Genomic DNA, 24,134 nt, shown 5'->3' with positions numbered 1-24,134 from the left:
GCATTAATCCGGACTTGGTTTCGGTTGCGACCAGGGGGCAGACCTTTACGGTGTTGTGCTATGTGTTCGGAACTTTTTAGGGTTCCCTTGGTCCTTGGTGGGTGGACTGTCAGTAGACTTTTTCGCCAATCGCCAGTTGAGGGGGCTTGTAGGCCTCCCTTTTCCTAAACTCTGTGAGTACTGTGCTAGAGGGGTTGTGGAGGGATGTTCTCAAACATGCCTTTCCCCGGTTTCTGGCGGTGGGGTTTCCTTTACGGTGGTTTGCTGGGGTATCCTGGCTGTGGTGCTGGTGGATTCCTGCTGGCTGGTGTGGCATCTCAGAGCCTGGTGGTGTCCATTGTTGCGGTTCCTCTTATCCTGTGGTCATGCAGGTTAGGGGGCCTTGAAGCTGGCTTTTTGCTGCCTCTGGTCTTACAGTTCGGTCTGCGACTTGCCCCACCTTTCGGGTTCGGTCGCTTCATGTACCTGTCTGGTTATTTCTGTGCAGTCTTGCTGATATGGATCCCTTTGGATCTTTTTCCATATTGGGACTGCCGTTGCGTCTCCTGACGGATTTGTCCTTCGATTCCCTTAGGCCGGCGACAGCGGCTGGGACCTCTTTGGCTGCTCGATGGCAGTTGTGGCTTTTTGCCTTGGAAGGCGGTGCTGCTCAGGAGGCTACCGTGATGGAGCTTCCCCTCACGGGCTCGATACTGTTTGGGGATCCGTTGGATTGGAAGCAGGCTTTAAGGTGGCGTTTCATTTTAGTTTGGCGGACCAGCCCTTTGGTGGTGTGGAACTCGGCTGGGGTGTCCCTTCCATCCTATTGTCCCGGGGCCACCGTGGTGCTTCCTCTTCTTGTCCCTCCTTGTCGGGCTGGGATACTGGAGTCTGGGGACTACCGTCCTGTCCTGGTTTTTTAGGCTGTTCGCTTGTGTCTCCCTCATCGGTCCTTCATGATTGTGTCTCTTCGGTTGTTTCTTCCCTTCATGCCAAGGAGGGTTCCTCAGCTTCTCTGGTTCCCTGGGACGCCTACTTTCATATGCTGGTACACGCAGCTTCGCAGTGGTTCCTGCGTTTCGGTGTGGGTGTTGTTCATTACCGGTTTTAGGTATGGCCTTTTGGACGGTCTGCATCTCCTGGGGTGATTGCTAATGTTTTAGCACCCTTGGTGGTTTTGTTGTCTGCTCAGGGGATCCAGGTGTTCCCTTTCTTGAATGGTTGGTTGATTCTTCCTCTTCTTTCCTTCCCGGTCCAGCCCTTTCTCTGGGTATTTGCTGACTCCTGTGTCCGTTTGGGTGGATTCTAAGCTTGCAGAATTCCAATCTTTGCACCACTCAGGAACTTATGTTCATTGGAGGGTTTTGGCGCCTTGGTGGGAGAGGTATTCCTGTCGGTGCCCCGCAGGCTGGCTCTGTTGCGCAAACTGCAGTAGTTGTTGGGGACTCAGTCTTCCACTGCTCCCCGGCAGCTCCATGTTCAGCGGCTGTCATCTGCTGCTGTGGTGTTTGTTCCTTGGGCCCGTTGGCACTTGTTCCCCCTGGTGCTCTCCATCAGTGGCTGAGTTGGCTGTGGGGCCTGTGTTTGGGCTTATGTTATGTTGGCGCCTGGGTCGGTTCGAGGTTGCTCGACTCGGGGGTGGCTGAGTAATGGGCTTTCTTCTGGGGGGCTTCCCTGGCCGTGTTCTTCATGGATGCTGCTTGGTGTGCAGTACTTGGAACTAGGTCTTCTCTGTATTACACACATGTAATAAATTACTGCGTCGTTTTCACTGTGTTCTGCACTTATAGGGGCACTACCAGTAGGCGGTGTTGTGCCTAAACAGAGCAGGATTTTTCTTCGTTCTGCTTGCAGCTGAAAGGGTTCTGTGACTGTACTGGGCTGAAGTTGGCTCCCAGGCAGGGGGTGTCTCTAGGGTGACCAACCGTCCGTAAATTTCACGGACGCCTTTTGTACGTAATTATGGCCTTGCAGGGAGCAGCACTGCTCCCTGCGAGAAGCCTCAGCCCCCTCATGGGGCCACATCGCGCTCCTCCTAGAGCACAAGAGCAGCCCCACCCGGCCCATTGTCATTCTGTGTGGGGCTGATTGCTGCATACAGATTGACAATGGGTCAGTCTGGGCTATAGTGGTGGCTTCCTCCTGCCTCAGTGTACAGCAGGACTTTCTGTAAGATAGATAAAAGATAAAACGCCCATGCTGCAACGTGAGAATACAGTTAATATAAAGAAGCCTGTGAAACAAGTACAAATCAATATTATATTCAACAAAGCCATGGTTGCTGCTTTTTTATTTTAGTTCAAGTAAGGGATAGCTACAAGGGATTTTGTTTTCAAAGTTAATTCACTGAAATGATATATTATTTTTGGTTCTTGGTTCTTTAGTAGATTGAAGTTTAGTGCAGTAATCTACAACATCCAAACATTCATGATCAATGTCAGTTTCATTATTAACCTCATTATTAACCTCAGTAACAACACCATCCGGCAATAATGTGGAAGGATTTAAATTCACACATCTTGCAATAGAAACATTATCTGATCCCAGAATTGACTTCTCATAGTTTGTCAATCTGTTACCTGTTAGATGCTGAGTTTTGCTTCTGGTAAGAAGAATTTCAACCGAATGAGGAACATATACCTTTACAGGAAATCCCATAATGATACCCTCACTCTGTTCAAGACTTACACTTGTTGCAGCCACTGCTTTTAAGCAACCTGGCAAAGCTTTTGCAACAGGGTCCAAACAGAGAAATAAGCAATTGGTTTTCTCAGTTTTCCATGTCTCTGAATCAGGACTGACAGTGCACAACCTTCCCTTTCACTGCAGTACAACTCAAACTCTTTCTCATAGTCTGGCATTCCCAAAGCTGGAGCTTCACATAAACTTCTTTTTAACTGTTCGAAAGCTTCCAATTCAATTTTTGATAGTCTAATTGGATCTTTTATGTCTGCCTTTGTCAGTCTTTGCAGTGGTTTTGCAATTACCGAAAATCCACTAATCCACTGACGACAGTATCCAACCATACCCAAAAACATTCTGACCTGTCTTTGTGTTGTCGGGGGCTGTATTGCTCGAATCATTTTAATTCTTTCAATAGTCACTTGTCTGATTCCTTTCGCAATTCTGTGACCAAGATATTTTACTTCTTGTTTACAAAACTGCAATTTTGCAGGTGACACTTTATGTCCCTCATCTGCCAATCGATTTAAAAGAGTAATGGTGTCAATTACACAGTTTTCTCGTGTCTTTGCTGCCACGAGCAAGTCATCAATATACTGGACCAATGTTGAATTTCCAGGTAAAATCAGATCTTCCAGGGATTTCTTTTTTTTTTTTTTTTTTTGGTGCAATACATTTATTGAATATTGTCAAGGTTACACAGCGTCACGCCAACAACCCGGAGGCTGGCCGCTATCGGTGCATTTCAACAGGATGATCAGAGATATAATAAAGCTAGTGCATATATCGTTGTGCAGACATCATATCTATATAGTGACAAGTACAGTCTCAACATGACTAAATAAGTGTGTCTCGCTTTTTTCATTTTTGTTAACTGTAACATGTGCGGTATCCCAATGACCCGTGGGGGGGGCTCGTGCGCCAGTCAGGCGGCGGACCTACAGCAAGGGGCGACGCCATGCCCGCAGGCCACATAGCGGGAATTACACCAAGGCTGGAAGATTGTGTTACATCACATGAGGCAGTCAGAGGAGGCATCGCATCCGAAGCATAAGGCAGTGAGCAGGCGGGACAGCACCTTGGGAGCATGAGTGGGACACCACTAATGATGAGGGGGGGAAATAAGGACTGCATCTCCTGAGACCACATTAGCCTAGCTCGAAACCATCCCCCCTGGAACAAAGAACAACACAGCAACATCCCAGCATCCCGACATCAAGTGCTGTCATCTCCTGGAGGGTCTGTTATTAAGTAACAGTGCAGCGGGCCCATATATCAGTAGTCCTGGAAGTGGGAGGCAATAATTCGGAGTAAGTATGTAATTGTTCTTGGCAATACGCCATGTCTTGCATCCAATCCTTAAACTTGGGTGCCCGACCCCTCCCCCACCTACAGGCCACCCTGCGCTTGGCTAATAGCATGGCCAGTGCCACATATTTGCGATGGGCCGCTTGGAGTGGTTCAACATATCCCAGTAGTGCCACCAACGGGGATGGGTCCACTGTCACGTGTATCATTTTGGAGATTGCCTGAAAAACCCGGTCCCAATAGCGGCATACCCCAGCACATCCCCATGCAAGGTGGAGGAAATCAGCCCCCGGAGCCCCACACCTGTCACAAGTGTCAGTAGGTCGCAGCTGGAATCTATGTAGACGCGCCGGTGTGTGATACAACCTGTGTAAGAATTTATAATGTATGATCCTATATCTACTGCTGGAAGATATGCGCTCAGTTTGTTGTAAGCAGAATTCCCACTGCCTGTCAGTAAGGGTCATGGCCAAATCCTGCTCCCACTTTTTCCTGGCAGGCAAATCTGTGTAGGTCATGGTTGCACGGACCGATTTATATAGTGTGGACACCAGTTTGTTGGGATTATCGTGTAGTAGTAAGTTCTGTAGGGGGAGAAGTACAGGAGGTTTGTGTGGGAAGTCAGGTGTAATGGCTTGAAACCCGTGCCGGAGCCTGATATAATAAAACATGTCTAGTGGTTTCGGTTGTATGCCTTCATAAAGCTGGTCTTTGGTGCGAAAGGTGCCATCTTGGTACAAGTCCCCCCATGTACGAACATGTATTTTCGTCAACAATTTTTGAAAGCCTGCTTCCTGTAAAAGCGGCAGCTGCGGATGGTAAGTCAAGGGTAATAGTGGGGCATATAGGAATTGCAGATCGAGTCTCAGAGTGATACGGTTCCACGCAGTCACAGTGCTAAGCACCGTGTTTGGGGTCTTATCCCTGCCTTCCACCGGGGAGTACAGCGCACCCTCAATGGGCGTCAGGTGGGCCAGCCAATGTTCAGCCGCCAGTTGGGGCATGTATCTTGGTTGCCGAATCCAGAAGTAGGCATAGTGAGCTTGGGCAGCCCGGTAATAAAGTTCGAAATCCGGAAGCCCAAAACCACCCTGCGAGTAGGGCCTGACAAGGATCTCCCATTTGAGTCTAGGTGCCTTCCCACCCCATACCAGCCTGAGTAGCTCCGAGCGCAGCAGTCGAAAAAAATAGGCCCGGGATGAAACGGTATGTTCAGAAAGAGGTATAGAAGCTGAGGGAGTATCACCATCTTGACTAGCGAAGCCCTCCCAGCCATGGACAGGGGAAGGGTTATCCATCTGGAAATATTGTCACTGATCTTATCCATCACGGTGCCATAGTTAGCACGAATCAGTGCCTCCCTATCCTTTTCTACATGTATACCCAGGTATTTAAAATCCCCCTCACACCAAGCAAGCGGGAATTCCAGTGGAAACTGATGTGTGGAGGCAGTGAGTGGGAAAATGCATGACTTGTTCCAGTTAATCTGGACGCCAGAGAGAGCTCCGAACCGTATGAATTCTCTAAGTATGAGATGCAGGTTCTCACCTGGGTGGCGAACATAGAGTGTAATATCATCGGCATACATGGAAATGAGTATCTGCCTCTGAAAACATCGCAATGCACTATCTCGATGATGTTGACGTATCTTAGCTGCGAGGGGTTCTGTGGCTATGGCAAACAGGAGCGGGGAGAGGGGGCAGCCCTGCCTAGTTCCCCTGGAGACCGGGAATTCCGAAGACAATCTCCCATTAACGAGTACTCTGGCCACCGGACGCGTGTATAACAATTTGATCCAGGAGATGAAAATAGGCGGGAAGCCCATCCGCTCTAGTACCCTGAACACATAATCCCACTCAAGCGAGTCAAACGCCTTGGTGGCGTCCCAAAAAATGGCTGCCATTGGCAAGTCCTCGGAAACGGAGTCGTAGACAGAAAAAAAGGAGCGGAGGTTGTGCGACGTCGCCCTACCAGGGACAAATCCGGCCTGGTCAGGGAGTACCAGATCGGGCAGTAGGAGGCTAATGCGCGCCACAATCAATTTGGCGAGTATCTTCACGTCGCAATTCAATAAGGATAGTGGTCTATATGAATCGCAGTTAGTGGCAGGCTTCCCCGGTTTGAGCAGGGACGTGATAAGGGCAATTCTCATGGAGGCAGGGAGGTGGCCAACCTCCAGCGCATCTTCATACACTTCGCGTAGTACTGGCGCCATGAAGTCTATGAACGTTTTGTAGAATTCAATAGGGATACCATCCAGCCCGGTGGCTTTACCTGATTTCATATGCATGATGGCTTCCCTGACCTCATCTAATTCGAACGGGGCACTCAGAAAGGCCCTTTGCGAATCACTCAGCCACCCCAAGGACACATCCGCCAGGTAATCATCCAGTGCTAGTTTGCCTGTCCTGGTAGAGGAGTACAGTGTACTATAGTGCCTTACAAATTCATTCAGGATTTGTGTAGTGTCTCTGAGAACTAGCCCCTCAGCAGTCACCAACTCAAGTACAACCGTCGGCGAGCGCATGAGTTTAACCGTCGCCGCCAAGGCTTTCCCAGGTCTCTCCCCCTCCCCATATCGCCTGGCCACCCAGTGTTTGTTCCTGAACTTCACCTCCCGAGAAGCCTCGTCAGAGTACTCCAACAGTTTCTCCCGTATCTCAGCTAGGGTAGTGTTCCCGGGGTTCACCCTAAGGGTGTCCTCTGCTCTTCTGAGGTCTGATTCCAGAGTCTTCAATCTATTCAGTATGCTCTTGAGTACCCCCGAGCCTTTTGAAATGCAGAGACCTCGGAGTGTGGCCTTAAAGGCGTCCCATATGGTCTCAACGTCCTGGACAGAATCCTTATTGCGTTTAAAGAATTCTAAACATTCCTCCCGGAGCTCCTCCCGGAATTCCGAGTCTAGCAGCATCGAGGATTGCATACGCCACGCCGTGACCGGGGGGCCCAGGTCAGAGCCGTTCAATGTGATAAGTACAGGGGAGTGGTCGGAATACGTTCTGGGGAGGTGTGTCGCGTGAACCAGTGACGTGTAGAGGTGTGAAGTCAGGAGTATGTAATCAAGTCTTGCCCACGATCTAGCTTACGCTGTGAAATGTGTACCTTCCCCCCTCGTCCCGCAGTGTGAGCGCCAGGCGTCTACGAGATTATTACCATCAATAGTCGCCCGAAAGACCTCCCTCCCGCTAGCATAATGGTGGGGGCGGGGTGCGACCTATCCAAGACGGGATTCAGGGTTGTATTGAAATCGCCCCCCCGTATGAGGTGTTGTGGTCCCGTCCCCACTATCGCTGCCCATAAATCAGTAAAGTACTGCGGATCGTCCACGTTGGGCCCATAACAGCAGGCAAGTGTCACAGCCATACGTCCTAGCCTGCCCCACATTAAGCAATATCTCCCCTGCGGGTCAGTCTTGGAGCCAGCTAGATGGAAAGGTGTATTCCTCTTGATCAGAATAGCTGTACCCCGAGCATATGAGGAGTATGAGGAGAAGACTGTATGTGAGGCCCATCTCTGCCCAAAGGAGTTCGATCTATGAGGCGCGAAGTGCGTTTCCTGTAGGAAAGCAATATGAACCTTATGGCGATCTAGGTAACCCAATATTTGTCTCCTTTTCCGATGATCACCCAACCCTCTCACGTTCCAAGTGATCACATTCAGACGTGTGTCCCCCATGTATGTTCTTGTACATATAAAGTCGAGATCAATTTATCCAGCACGGCGTATCTACCATCAGCAAGTAGCAGGCCCCTTTCAGGTCTCGCTCGCCCATTAGTACTCAGAGGGAACAGGAGTCCCAGCCTAGGGGCAACACCTCCATTATCTGTAACATGTCCCAGCCACGGACATCGCATACACCGCAAAACCGGCCCACCCACCTCCCGGCCACAATCAAGCTGTCCCCCACAGAGACACAGAAGCGAGCCATTGATACCTAATGCACATGTCATGAACTTAACCCAAACAGTTCTCTCAAATCGACCCCCCTCCCACCTCCCCTCAATGAGTCCCAACAAAAGGACAAGGCGTACAGAAAGAACAATAGCAACTAACAACCAGCCATGTATGTTGAATCTACCCGGCTCCATCAGAGTGAGCCACATCTCGCCAGCTACATTCCTACCATGTAAAGTTTCTCGTCCGTCACCCCCCTCCCACTGAAGCTTCCCCAACTCGCCAGCATCCCAGACCCACCCCCCACCCACATACCAACCAACACACTGAAACAACAAAAGAGATAGAGTCAAGATCCTTGGGGTACACCCAGTAGGGGTCATCCGAGGTGCACGTTCGACCACCCCCAGTCCTCCCACTCCGTGCAAGTCCACCCTTAGCGTCTCTTTCCGGAGGGGAGAGGGAGTAAGGGGGGTGGGGGCCTGGCATACGTTACCACCTGCAGTCTGGCACCCGTCCATGGCACCCCAGGAGTCAGTCGCAACCACCGCACACAGTGATAGCCTCCGCCATGCAGTGAGACAGCGATAACAATCCAGTAGACTGCGAAGTTAGAAACAGTACATAGCCAGTGGTCTACTATTCAGGTCCAGAGTCACGTAGGCCTTCAGCATCTGCAGCACGCCTACCCCGTTTAGGCACGGTTTTAATATAGTCTTCGACTTGCTGGGGATTGAGAAAGAAGTGTTGTGTGCCTTGGTGGGTTACTCGTAATTTGGCCGGGTACAAGAGGGCATAATCAATGTTCAGGTCTCGAAGCTTCCTCTTAACTGCAAGGAACTTCCGCTGCTCTTGAACCACCAGGGTAAAGTCAGGATATATAGAAAAGGACACGCCATTGTATGTGAGGTTTTGGTTCACCCGGGCGGCTCGTAGTGCCGCATCGCGGTCTCGATAGTTGAGCAGGCGTGCAATTATGGGTCGTGGCGGGGCACCAGGCTTAGGCTGGGGCCCAAGCGAGCGATGAGCGTGCTCCACAATAAACTGGCTTGAGAGAGCTTCCGTCCCTACTGCCGCCGTAAGTAGCTTTTCGATGTATAGCTCCATCTTCCCCGTGTTGGTCGACTCTGGAACGCCTGTGACGCGAATGTTGTTCCCCCGACTTCTCGCTTCCAACTCCTCATTTTTGGCGGCAATAACCTTCAACACATTGTCCATTCTGGAAAGTCGCGAGGTATGCGCCGCTGTGGTGTCATCATTCTCGGATATTCGGCGTTCCACCTCTGTAATGCGCTCTTCATGGACATCCATCTTCTGGACTATGCCGTCCATTCTAGCGGATAGTCTATCCACCTTATCAACCACAGTGGCAAAGCCCTGGCGCATCTCCTGCAGCATCGTGGCGATGTCCGGGGTCGTGTGGGCCGACGTGGAAACGTCCGCGACCGGGCTTCGGGGTTGCACACTGTCGCCCGTGTGTCGTGTCGCCTTTTTCTGCGTTGCAGGTTCAAACTGCAGCTTGGGCTGCCGGTTGTCCGGCTTCCCCATGGCGGCAAGGAGAAAGAATTGTCGCTTCCCAGCGCTATTACCGCCTTGGCCGGTGCAACGTGCAGTGAAGAAGGCCACCCACCGGCAATGTGGCGCTATTTAGTAGGTCCGCTGCTCCGCACGTGCCCCGAGGTGGAAGGGAAAGTGTGGTAGGCGTCTGTTGCGGAGACCCACTGAGAAGTGAAGCGTGGACTTGAGCAAGCTTTTCCAACCAGGCTCCAGGCGCTTGAGCCCACCGCGCCGCCTCAGGCGTCCCAGCACAGGACAATATGTAGTGCTTCGAGGCCCACCACAGTAACACAGGGCCCGGGGAGGCGCCCGCAGTCACAGATGAGGTCCGGAGTTATGGCAGTCGCATATTTCTTGGCCGTTGCCCATGTAAGTGAAAATCAGGCAGTCCAGGGCTCGGGGCACACTGTAAGCAGGGAGAAGCCGTCCAATACAGTGCTATGCGAAAGCGCCTGACTCAGCGCTAGACTTGGGGCCCCAGGGGCGAAGCAGCATCATCAGCGCTCGATATCTACCCCAGGCGTCGCAATCAGCCCATGCATAAAGCCTCTCACCGGTAGGTTCCCGGGTGTCGGTCAGCGTCCGCTCCCGCTACCAGGAAGAGTAGCGCTGCCCGTCTCGGCTCCGCAGGCCTGCCTGCCTCGTGGTGAGCCTCGGGTTTGCGTAGTCTCTGGAGCCGCTGCCAGGCTCCGCCGTGTCAGGATGCACCTCGGCCTCCGACTCAGCCGATGCCAGCTCCGGAACCAAAGGAGGTAGAGCCTCCAAACTCGCACCGAGTGTGCAGTGGCGCTTGCTGCCCCTCCGTGGGGATTTTCGGGCGGGTGGAAGCAGGAATAAAAGGATAAATTACGGATAGGAATGCCAGGCTGCTGGAGCCTCACGGAGGTGCGGCCATGCAGCTCGTGCGCCCTCTAGCGCCCCTCTTCCAGGGATTTCTTTAATAACTGATTAAAGATAGATGGACTCTCAGTATACCCCTGTGGGATACGACACCATGTTAAAATGCGATTCTGGAACCTAAATGCAAAGATTTGTTGGCTCTCTGGATGCAGTGGAACTGTAAAGAAGGCATTACATAGGTCAATGACCGTATACCATTCTGCATCATGCGGAATCTGATAAAGAATTACCGCAGGGTTTGGAACAATTGGGCAACATGGAAAAACTATTTAGTTAATTTTCCTTAAATCCTGAACAATTCTGCATGTTCCGTTCGGCTTTTTGATACCCATAATCGGTGAATTACATGGGCTGCTCTCAATCTCTTTTAGTACACCTTGACTTATGAATTTTTCAATCACTGGAATGACACCTTCAATTGTCTCAGCTTTCATTTTGTATTGAGGAACATTCGGAAAATCTATTCCTTGCTTTACAGTAATTTTTACTGGATCTACATTTTTCATAAGACCCATATCATTTCCAGTTAGGTCCCAAATTTCTGGTTTGACTGGCTTTTTGAGCTCTTCTGGCAAATTATTTTTGTCAAAGACAGGAAATAATAATTTACTTTCCTCTTCGACCATCAACATTGTCAATTTGTAAAGACAATCTACTTCTGATGTTTGTAACTCAATGCCATCTGGTGAGCAATATATCTTGCAATTCATCCTACACAATATATCACGACCCAACAGATTTACAGGACTACTGTCACAAACTAGAAACCTGTGTTATCTTTAAAATTTCCAATCTCAACTTTTACAGGTTCTGTCAGATTTTTTTTAATTTGCTGATTTGCTACACCTACAACTTGGATGGACTCACCAGAGAGAGGAAGGTTTTCAATTTCTGTTGATCTAACGTAGAACGGGTAGCACCTGTGTCCACAAGAAAAGTGATATCTACAGCATTCACTTTACCATTAACAAATGGACCAGCCTGATCTACCTCAAGAGTGGGTCCAAGCACACACTCTTCTTCCTCTCTCAGGCACCGTCATGAGTAATCTTCCGATGAATCACTCTCGTCCTTATTTTTCAACCAAAACTGCTGAGAAGCATTTGACATACTCATTTTTGACACATTATTTACCTGATTACCTCCACAGAAACCTGTTTCTGGTGTAAACCTTTGAGCATTTACACTGTTTGGGAATGGTGCTTGTGGAATCTGGCTCTGCTGAATTTGGCTCTGCTGTATCTGGCTCTGCTGATTCGCTACCTGTCGCTGTAGCTGTCGCTGCTGACTTAACTCATTTAACTGCTGTTGTAGCTGTTGCTGCTGATTTAACTCACTCTGCATCTGTGAATTTAATGAAGTATTTTTAAAATTTCTAGGCGGGTTTTTACACTCGCGCTTCCCGTGTCCAATTTCGCCGCAATTAAAACATGGGAACTTCTGTTTTAGCTCTTCAACATTTACATTAAATTTAGGTTTATTATTAAAATTATTCTTAAATTTGCCTTGATTCTGTTGCACATTTTTATTTTCAAAAGCCATCTGCTGTTGCTCAGCTACTTTCACTTGTGCCCACATTGCCTTTTCTTTAAGGTTTTTCTGCTTGGCATCTATCTCATCACTGCAATATTTTGCCTTTCTCAGGATGTCATCAACCGAAAGTGATTGCCAACACACAATTCCATTTTTAATCATCTCACCAATTTCAGGTCTCAGGCCGTAAACAAATCTGTTAATAAAGTGGCTCATGTCCTTTTCACTTAATTTTTTATAGCCACTATACTGTTTAAATACTAACAGCAACCTTTCATAAAATGAATGTACTGATTCTTTTGGCTCTTGATTTGTTCTGTCAATTTTAACCCAGTCTACTTCTTTCGGGGGAATTTTTCCTTTCAGCCAATAAATTACTTTATTGTACATTTCCATAACATCTCTCGATGGAGCACCTGTAATTGTGTCTCGGGCAGGTTTTTCTTTTGGCCAACTCACAGAAATTTTGCATTCTGTCCAAAGATCTGATGGAACAACAATGTCAAAGAACCCGTCCAGATCAATCCACAGAACTTTTGACACTTTAATATCTACCATTCAACAGGCTTTCCTCTCAGCCGAGGAAAATCGTTGGTAAACAACAGAATATCCTGTCTTGACCAAGGGACATGCACATATCCTCCACCTGCTATTTCCCTCATTGGAAATTCTGAAACAGTTTCACTTCTGACCCTTTTGTCTTGTTCTTTATTCTTTGACCATTTTATTCTCCATTTGCCTAATTCACCTAATCTTTTGAGAAAAACTATCAATTCTTCAATATGGGTTATTCTTCCAGCAATATTGAGATTATCAATATATTTTTCAGAAAAATCCACTCTATAATGTTTCTGCAAATGTTTCTGTTTGCTCAAATCAATTTCTAATTCAGCAGCCATTTCTTCCAGTTGCTCATACCTGTTTTTCGTTTTCCACTGGATACTCTTACAAATAAAAAGAAGTTCATCATCCTGATACAGTTTCAGACTGTCAGTGCCAATCGTGCCAATAATTAATTCCTCTAAATCAGCTTTTAATTTTGCAACATCAAGGTTTTTAAATTCAGGGGCTTCTGGAGACAATGCATTTTGTGTTAAATCTATTCTATTTAGGCTTCTTTCTGAAGAACCTGGATCTGATTCTGCAACAGATGGTGTCTGAAAACCTGTTAAACTTCGATTTAAGGTTAAATTTGGCATCATAGATTTTTCTCTGTGAATTTCTGAAAGTTCCGAATAGAATTTCTCAGCCACTTTTTGAATTTCTGCATTTAATGGAACTGTCAAGGCAGAATGTCTATTTTCTCCCTGATCAAAATCTGGTACAACAGGACCAATTGTTACTGGTACTGTCACTGCTTCCATGCTTTTTGTTAATTGTTGAATTAAATCTTCCTTTGCTGTATTATAACTGGAAATTTCTGACATATCAGCAAGAGTCCTTTCCTGATTTCTTTGAAAATTATTTCTCTGTTCCGGAATTCTATTTTCTCTGGGTGAACTAGAATTATTTACTGACCCTACTCTTTCAGGTAATTTTAAAAATCTGGGTGAACCTTCATTAACTTCCCTAGGAGGTGCACTTGGAGAAGTTCCCGTAGAAACTCTCGGGGTGGATTGAGAATCTACTTGATAAGGTGGCGGTTTGCGTTTAGTAGAATAAATGTCCTCTAAAATTGCATCATCTAATTCCTCATCAAGTCCACTTTTCTGTTGAACTTTCTTTTGACCTGGATCTTTAGTGATCATTATTCTCACTGGGTACAGACCATCATACATGTCTGCTTTTCTCCAGCGTCTCACTTTGTCCTCATGTGTTTCCCTATTTAGAATTTGCTTTGAATTCCTAGGTGCTGAGCATTTGCTTTCACGTTCAAGTTCCATCATCTCAACTTCCCATTCAACTAAGGTTTCAAATTGTGTCGGTCTAGGCTTGGGCACAAGATCCATCATTTCTTCTCTCAGGTTTCTTAAAACTTTCATATTAAATGACCCATCTTCTGGCCATGCTAATACACCATCGTTCTGTGTATAATGCATCCAATTTTCAAACCAAATTACAGTATGATAACCATATTCGCCTTCCATATAGTCTGCGGGTGTTTTGTACTTATAAAGTAATTTTCCACCACGCGTTTCAATTTTCTTGTCTGGTTTAAATACATTTTTCATTTTCTGAAACCATGAAGGCTTCGTTTTCTCTTTATCATACCTATAACTCATGTTTTAAATCAAAATCACTTATTCCGAATTCAGCCAATCCGTGCGCGAAAGACACCAACAAGCCAATCAGGTTAAGCTACGTCACCACCTTGCTCAACCAATAGAAATACAGTATTCAGAACTGACCAATCTGGTATCAGCTCGTCACTGTCACGTGAACAAATCAGTGCGCTTTCTGTGACGTATGTTAGCCAATCACAGCGCGGACCGAAATGACGTACACTGCTGCTGCAGCTTCACTGTGTGATACTCCGTAAACTCACCCCTCCTTCACAAAAACTTTTCACAGCGCCATTTTAAACAATGCTTTTCCAATGAATTTCAATTAGTAACTACAAATAAACAAACCACTTGTCTGTTTCGCTAAATAAAGTAATAGTTTTACAAACATTCAGAATTCTTCTCGCATGAAATAGACGACGCTATTTTTATACAATCATTCACACATTCAAACGGAAAAACCCTGATCATACACACACGAAATCTTGGCAGGACTTTAACCAACCACAGAAATCGTCAAACGTTAATAAGAATAGACGACGCTATCATACCCTTCACTTAAGCTCGAATAGTTCTATTACTCTTTTCACAAAAAGTTTTAAAACGGGCTCACCAGGTCCCTATGCTTAATGCTACAATTTCATAGACGATCCTCACTATTACATTTAACCAGTCATATCTAAGGTCCCTAAACTGTGTTGTGCGTCCACAGCACTTTGCGATATATTCTATACCACAATTTTGAAACAAAACAAATGCACTGTGTAACTTTTCTAGTCACACTACTCTTTTGCCGGCAAACAACCAGGAATTTTTCACACTGCAGGAAAAATCCTTTCGACTACATACAGCGAATGAACAAACTTAACAACATGTTTTAGACATTTGTCCTATGTATTTAACATGTAACATGTCAGTTACCATAGTAACCATCCTCTGCTACCAGAGAATCGATCCAGCGCCACTATAGAAATTCTGTCTCTATAAACACCAATCTCTACCTATTACTCACCATACTAATCAAAACAAAGGCCTATAAAACTGAGACAGAAAATCAAGCAACTGAATCATGTGGCCTAATTAATCACACTATCTAAACAAATCATGTACTTTATATACAACTGCAGCATAACATCTTATTCATAGGTATTTAAGGAAATCATTTAATTAGACCACTTTGGTCAATGGACTAACTGATGGTAACGACTATAATAATCACGACCAGCTTGACGTTTTAAGTCTTTTATTTTTAAGTTTCAAAGTTTCAGTTTCAATCTCTTTATTAATTCATTTATTAATAGCAAACATTTTTATTTGATCAGTATTATCCATTAGTTTATTGGCACAAAAGTCTGGCATTTCAAAATTGCTCAAAATTAATGAATTAAAATAAACATTAACCCTAATTCCCTAAATTAGGCTTTCTGACCTGTAAAGAAAAAGACATTCAGAAATGCATTTGTTATTCTTACGTGTCCAAGGGAAATCGGACAGCACTTCGCCCTCAGGAACAGTCAGCCCCGCTCCCCTCAATGAGCCAAGTTTTTATACCTTTCAAACTCACTAATCTAACTAAAAAGTAATATTTCAAGAGTCTTTCGGCAACCTGATTGGTTGCTGATCGTCAGGCCATCGAGAGGCCACCGCTTCAAAATACCATAACGTCACTTGTCATTGTTCTTTGACATGAAGGTACACCGGCTTCCGAAGGATTGATAAAATAACCAAAGTCAGTTCACAGTTTCCTCCATAGCTCGGCCAAACTGTCTCTTGTCGCTTCCTTAGCCTTGAAATAATATCTTTTCAGAGCACATTATGCACAAATGTCTTTGTTTGAGCTTCAGTTTATTCAGAGAAAAGTTTCTGTGCAAAAGCTTCAACATGGCTGTGCTTGGCTCCTCTCAGTCAGGCTAACCAACATTTTCCAGAACCAGGCCTCAAGCCTTTCTCTCGGGCTAGTATTCAAACAAACACAAAAGAATAATTAATTCGAGTAAAGAAAGTCATTCTGTTACCCAACCTCCATTGCTAATACTAACCCATTAGTATAAGTCACCTAGCAGAAGCACAAGAAAAGCAGCACATTTAAAATCTACCATTCTTCATAGTGTCCAGCAGGATTCTTCATATATCTGAAAAAGATAAACAGGCACAACATAGACAAAAGCACACATGTGTTAGATTCCCACCGGCCCAAGCACTGCAGGGACGTAGCATGCACCAATCCCCTTTACCAGCCCCGTGGACCCCCACAGGTCAAAACACTATGTGGGCACCAGGGGACCCGAAAAGAGGGTGGTAATGTTGAAAAGACACCAAGTCTTCCACCCTTAGCGACGAAAAGAAGACAGCTCCCTCCTGCTTTACGCTTCTGCACCAAACTGTAATAGAAAAAACAACACAGCCCCTTCATATAACACTGCCGACAGAGAAATCACCAACCCTCCATAATCATGCCTTGGATCACACACAATCCCCTCTTACCGCTTTACTGTGCAGGCTTTGCTTCGTAAAGACTAGGAGTTTATACAAGCACAGCACTCCTGTTCCTGCAATAAGTGTAATGGGGCTTGCAGGGGAGGAGAGGACGCTGTCGTCGCTAGGCCAAAGAAAAACAAACAAAAGGACAATGGCCAAGAAGGGGAAAAAAGGACACCGCCTAAAAAAAACCCTTCGTTACTTCCAAGTAGTGAACCCAATCGTAACTCACGCTGAGTCTAATCTAAACTCAGCGCTGCCTTCGCGGAGTGACCCAAAACGTCACTTCCGCTAACAACGAAGCGGAGAGCGGCACCAGCGAAGACGCGCTGGAAACGCCGGCGCTCAGTTTAAAACTCCGCGTTGCTTTCTCTACCGAGAGAAAGGACACAGTGCAACGCTCGTGTGAGCGGGGGCCCCCGGACACACGTACAAAAGAATAACACGAAGGCAGCAAAAATACTAACAAAAACGGGCCAAGAAGGGGAACCCAGGACACCCTAATAACTAAGAAGGGGAAAAAAGGATCAAAGAAGGGAAAAACGGCAAGCCTTCTCACGAGCCCGTGAGAAGGGGGAGGGACACAGCCCAAGGGAATGAGGGATTCAAACAGCAGGGAAGAACTCGATCCAGCAGCAAAAACGACAGCCAACAACCAGGGTAGAAATCCAACACTGGCAGATATCAAGCATCGAGCTAAAGGTAGGACCACCTTTTATCCTCCTTCCCTGTCATGTGATCACAAGGCATGATCATAAAAAAGGGACTACCCGATTCCTAACAGTACCCCCCCCCAATGATCCTCCCCACAGGGCAGGGTTTCGAGGGGTGTTGCCTGTGGAACAATCGGACCAATCGTGGAGCATGCACCCCCCCGGCTGGTTCCCATGTCCTGTCCTCTTTAGTGTACCCTTTCCAGTCCACCAGGTATAAAAGGCGCCCCCGGACCCGCTTCGAATCCAGAATAGCCTGCACTTCAAATTCCTCCTGCCCATCCACCATAACAGGAGGAGGCGGTGGTATCGCCTGTGCAGAGGGCACGTAGGGTTTTAGCAAAGATGTATGGAACACGGGATGTACTCTATATTCTGGGGGTAAACTAAGCTTCATTGCCACGGGATTAATGACCTGCAAAATGGGAAAAGGGCCCACGAATCTGGGCTGCAGTTTGCGAGGACCTTGTAACCTCAGGTTGCGTGAAGCTAGCCACACTTGGTCCCCTATCTTATATGCGGGAGCATCAGCACGATGCTTATCCGCCTGGACTTTCATCGCCGCCTTCGCTACATGAAGACTATCCTTGGCCAACTTCCATATGTCTCTTAAACGCTCGCACGTGTCATCTATGGCTGGCACGCGACCCGTGGGCTGTATGGCTACTGCTCTAGGATGGTACCCGAAGGAACAGTAAAAGGGTGTCATGCCCAAGGCGGAATGCACACTGTTGTTGTAAGCGAATTCCGCAATGGGCAGAGCCGTCACCCAATCACAGGATAAGGACACAATCAGACAACGTAGATATTGTTCCATTGTCTGATTGGTGCGCTCGGTCTGACCATCGGACTGAGGGTGGTAAGCCGAAGATAAACGTATCTCGGTTTTAAGTACTTGACACAACTCAGTCCAAAAATGTGATACAAACTGCGCCCCCCTGTCGGATACAATCACCACTGGCAACCCATGTAAACGCACCACCGAAGACATAAACACCACCGCCATCTCCTTCGCTGTTGGGAGTTTAGGTAGCGGTATAAAGTGGGCCATTTTGGTGAATAAGTCTACCACCACCAGAATGGTGGTGCACCCTGCTGCCAGAGGTAGATCAGTTACAAAATCCATGCTTAATGTATGCCAGGGACAAGGGGGTACCTCCAAAGGCTGTAAAAGACCCGATGGTTTACAATGCGAGGGCTTGCTGATCGCACACACCGCGCAAGCACCCACATATCCCTGAACATCCTTAATCAATGACTCCCACCAAAACCACCTCATACATATTTCCTTAGACTTCCTGATTCCTGGATGAGCTGTCAAGGCGGAGGAGTGACACCATTCCAGCACCTCATCCCTCAACACCGGGGGTATAAATAACCTGCTTTCATGGTACAAAAGTCCATCCTTCATTGATACCAGGGGTAGAGACAACCAAGGTGCCAGATCTACTTGGCTCAGACGTTCCTTCACCAGAGCAGGAAAATCTTCCACTACCAGAGCTCCTATTATTCTTCCCTCGTCTATCATCGCCCTGCTCTCCTTCATGGAGTCATCTTCCTTTCCCGCAACGTGTATTCGGGAAAGGGCATCAGATTTCACTTGTTGGGCTGCAGGCCTGTATGTTATGACGAAGTCGTATTCATTGAAGAATAAGACCCATCTCATCTGACGAGGAGTCAATGCCCTAGCAGACCGAAAGAATTCCAGGTTTTTATGATCGGTGTAGATCGTAATAACATGTCTAGCCCCCCATAAATAATGGCGCCATTCCTCAAACGCTAGTTTGACCGCCAGCAGCTCGCGTTCCGCCACCGTATAATTGCGTTCGGCTGGCAATAAGGTTTTTGAAAAGAACGCAATTGGATGCATATGGCCTGTGGCCTCATCTCGCTGGGATAGAACCCCACCCACAGCGCACAAGGATGCATCAGTTTCTACAAAGTATGGCAGGGCAGGATCAGGATGCACCAATACCGGTGCAGTAACAAACTGTCTTAGCAACTTACGAAAGGCCTCCTGAGTCTCATCAGTCCAATCAAAAAGAACACCCTTCCTCAAAAGGCGAGTCATTGGGGCCACAATGTCAGAAAAATTCAGTATAAATCGCCGGTAGAAATTGGCGAAACCCAAAAGCACCTGTATCTGCTTCACATTAGTCGGTACTGGCCATGTCTCTATTGCCTGAATCTTTTTCGGGTCCATTCGGATACCTGCTGCAGAGATCACAAACCCCAAAAACTCCACCTCGGGGGTCCCAAACTGACACTTCTCCAATTTAGCGTATAAACGGTGTTCCTTTAATGACTGCAAAACCTGCGTCACATGCCTGGTATGATCGATCTCCTTCTCAGAGTATATTAGGATATCATCCAAATAGACAATAACTGTCTGATCCAAATACTGGCCTAGGACTTCGTTAATAAAAAACTGAAACGCCGCTGGCGCATTGCACAAACCAAACGGCATAACCGTATATTCAAACAAACCGTACTTTGTTTTAAACGCCGTCTTCCACTCATCTCCTGGCCGAACCCTTATCAGATGGTATGCGCCCCGCAAGTCTAACTTGGTGAACACCGTCGCCTTGCGGAGCTGATCCAGCAACACGGAGATGAGGGGAAGAGGGTACCGGTTTTTAACAGTGGCCGAGTTCAACGTTCTGTAGTCCACACATGCCCTCAAGGAGCCTTCTTTCTTCGTGATGAAAAATATAGCCGATGATACTGGCGAGGTAGAATGACGAATATAACCCAAGAGCAACATTTCATCTATATAAGTCTTCAAATGAGCCTCCTCAGGCTCAGACAACGCATAAACCCGACTGCATGGCAACGGTGCTCCGGGTATCAAATCGATCTTGCAGTCGTATGACCTATGCGGAGGGAGACCTTGAGCGCACACTTTGTCAAACACCTCCTCATAGGATGAATACTGAGGAGGAACAACACTCTTTTCAATCAGGGCACAAGACAAGGGGTTGATCTGTTCCGCTGCCACCACATAACAATTCCTTAAGCAATATACTGAGTCCAACGTAACCAATCTCTGAACCCAATCAATCCTTGGGTTATGCTTTTGCAGCCACGGGACCCCCAAGACCAAACCAAATGAAGGGGCATCGATCAAATCAAAGACCACACTTTCCACGTGTCCGTTCTCACACAACAAACCAAGAGGAACGGTCTGTTTTGTAATACACCCTGATGTCAACTCTGTCCCATCTATCGCCCTTACTGGTTCAGGCTGTTCCTTCAGGCGACAAGGAATCATCAACTTTTCAGCCATCGAGATGTCTATGAAGTTTCCGGTCGCCCCGGAATCTAACAATACTGACACCGGAATGCGTGTCTGGGTTGGAAGCAGCAAATGGGCACTGATCACAAAATGCCTTGAAGCTTGATCTAGGGCCCCTACCACCTCGAACTGCTCTATTCCGTCCACACCTGAGCCTTGGTCCACATATATGCATGCCACCTTCTTACCGAACCCTACCCCTGAGGGTTTCACAGGGCAATCACGTGCGAAGTGGCCCCCCTGTCCACAATACAGACACAGATTTAACTCTCTTCTTCTTTTCTTTTCCTCTGACGTCAGTGGTCCCCGTACTCCACCAATATCCATGGGTTCAGGGGCTGCTCTACTCTCCATCGTCGCCTTCGCCTCTGGTTTCACATAACTACTACGAGGTGTCAAAAACCGGTTACGTTCTCCACGCCTTTCTGTCACCCTGTGATTCAATTTCACTACTAAATCAATAAATGCTGCGCAATCCTCAGGCGGATCAACCACTTGTGACACGATATCTTTCAACTCCTCACAAAGACCCTGATAAAACAGAGATGTTCTTTTCTCTATGGGCCAATGCGTCTCGGCTACCAATCGATTGAAGTTGGCGATATAAGACAATAAGTCCTGCCTGCCCTGCCGCAGCTTCAACAGCTCAGCATCGCTGGCCTGCATGAATGCATGCTTTGCAAAAAGACCCCGCATTAAATCCTTAAATGCCTGATAATTATATAGCACACGATCGTTGCTTTCTACCAGAGGAATTGCCCATTGAGCCGCGTTGCCAGCCAGGTATGACAGGATAAAAGCGATCTTAGCTGAGTCATCGGGGAAGGCGTTAGTCCTGCACATAAAGTGCAGCTGACCCTGGTTCATAAAAGTGCCAAACTTATCAGGTTCTCCTGAAAATCTCTCAGGGGGGGCCAAAGGAACTGCCACGGGAGTCGTCACAGTCACCGCTATGGGGTTACTACCACTAGCTGTACTTGCTCCGGCCCCTCCTGTATATTGAAAGGTAGCTGGTTGTAACACCGGAGCCGTTCCCCTGCTAGAGGCCTGTTCCCTTGCTCTAACGGCCACCAGTTCCTGCTTTAGCCCTACATTCTCCAGCTGCAGCTCCTGCATCTGAGCCTGGAGTGTATGTACCGCTCCCATAATGTCCTGCATAGTAGGAGTACCCGTACCCCCTCCCAGGGCATTCCCATCGTCATCCATGCTAGTCCGGGCAGTGCTATTATAACGTGGGCTTGATATTCTGTTAGATTCCCACCGGCCCAAGCACTGCAGGGACGTAGCATGCACCAATCCCCTTTACCAGCCCCGTGGACCCCCACAGGTCAAAACACTATGTGGGCACCAGGGGACCCGAAAAGAGGGTGGTAATGTTGAAAAGACACCAAGTCTTCCACCCTTGGCGACGAAAAGAAGACAGCTCCCTCCTGCTTTACGCTTCTGCACCAAACTGTAATAGAAAAAACAACACAGCCCCTTCATATAACACTGCCGACAGAGAAATCACCAACCCTCCATAATCATGCCTTGGATCACACACAATCCCCTCTTACCGCTTTACTGTGCAGGCTTTGCTTCGTAAAGACTAGGAGTTTATACAAGCACAGCACTCCTGTTCCTGCAATAAGTGTAATGGGGCTTGCAGGGGAGGAGAGGACGCTGTCGTCGCTAGGCCAAAGAAAAACAAACAAAAGGACAATGGCCAAGAAGGGGAAAAAAGGACACCGCCTAAAAAAAACCCTTCGTTACTTCCAAGTAGTGAACCCAATCGTAACTCACGCTGAGTCTAATCTAAACTCAGCGCTGCCTTCGCGGAGTGACCCAAAACGTCACTTCCGCTAACAACGAAGCGGAGAGCGGCACCAGCGAAGACGCGCTGGAAACGCCGGCGCTCAGTTTAAAACTCTGCGTTGCTTTCTCTACCGAGAGAAAGGACACAGTGCAACGCTCGTGTGAGCGGGGGCCCCCGGACACACGTACAAAAGAATAACACGAAGGCAGCAAAAATACTATCAAAAACGGGCCAAGAAGGGGAACCCAGGACACCCTAATAACTAAGAAGGGGAAAAAAGGATCAACGAAGGGAAAAACGGCAAGCCTTCTCACGAGCCCGTGAGAAGGGGGAGGGACACAGCCCAAGGGAATGAGGGATTCAAACAGCAGGGAAGAACTCGATCCAGCAGCAAAAACGACAGCCAACAACCAGGGTAGAAATCCAACACTGGCAGATATCAAGCATCGAGCTAAAGGTAGGACCACCTTTTATCCTCCTTCCCTGTCATGTGATCACAAGGCATGATCATAAAAAAGGGACTACCCGATTCCTAACAACATGTAATAAGCACATGCCATTAATTAATCAGCCATTTTAATATTGACAGACAATAGGACAGACAGAACATCATTAATTATGTATTATAAAACACACTTGCAAATGCAACATGAGCACATTAACATTAGTCCCGTGTGTAATGCAATGTAGAATTTTAATCTAGGTTGATTTAATATAACAAATCATGCAATAACTCATTAATATATTAGTTCATGTTACAAGAGATTTAACTTCACGAGCCAGAATAAATTTATTTCTGAAGCTCGCTCCATCAACTCCCTCATCTGGTGATTTCAAAATCACCAAACAACACCCAAAATTTAGAAAATTTTGAACCCAATTTAGAGACGTCACATTTTGAGTTCTTTCAGTATTAGTCTCTGTAGGAAGGTGGATACCTGACTATGGTTGCCCCCAACTTTTTGCCTGGTGTTTTGCTGGTTTTCCGACTTAGTTGACCTGGGGCCCTGCCAATCAGGACCCCAGGCCTACTGCTCTCTCTCTAAAATGGATTCCATGTACCTTAGGTACATTTCCAATTGGGACTGGGCCACCTTATCAGACCCTGTAACTCAGGGCATAGGTGTACCCAGGGCCTACCAGGGGCTGAAGCATGTATTATGCCACCCCTGGATGGCCATCTAAATCTGACACAACTGGCTGCACGACAGCTGGGGCAAGGTGGTGTAATCACCCTTTGCTATAGATATAGTATCCCTATATCTAACCCTCAAAATGGACACACAGATTCCTATCAGTCACTCCTATGGCAGGCCTTGACAATCCTGAAGGCAGAGTGCTTGGAATCGTGTGAAATGGTGCTCTGGCATGAGCTGAGCCCGTTTGCAGCTTGCGGAACCAAGTCCTAATAGCTGTTCCATGATAATGCATACCATATACTCTTAAGTGCATTATAATCCTCGCGGTTAAATGCTATCTTTGGTATCGCTTTATCAAAACATGTCGAGTAAGGTGTCATACGAATTGGAATACTAACCCCTCGCCAATTCTGGTGAGGGACACGACATGTATGTAACTGTGAACCCCGGTTAAAGTTAACTGAAGCCTCAGCTCCACAAAATGGATGCTGCCACCACAGACACGAGTCTGACCGCCTGCTGCTGGGAGTCCTTCCAGCGAGGAGAGCTTGGACAAAGGGTTTCCTGTCAGGGGCGGTGCTAGCACCATCCCAGACAGGGTTTTGTGTATCCTGGGTAGGCAGGGCTTTACAGGAAGGT

Source organism: Lissotriton vulgaris, unplaced genomic scaffold (genome assembly GCF_964263255.1).
Source record: "Lissotriton vulgaris unplaced genomic scaffold, aLisVul1.2 SCAFFOLD_549, whole genome shotgun sequence".
In the NCBI taxonomy this organism is placed as follows: domain Eukaryota; kingdom Metazoa; phylum Chordata; class Amphibia; order Caudata; family Salamandridae; genus Lissotriton; species Lissotriton vulgaris.
Note: the sequence above shows the minus strand (reverse complement) of the source record.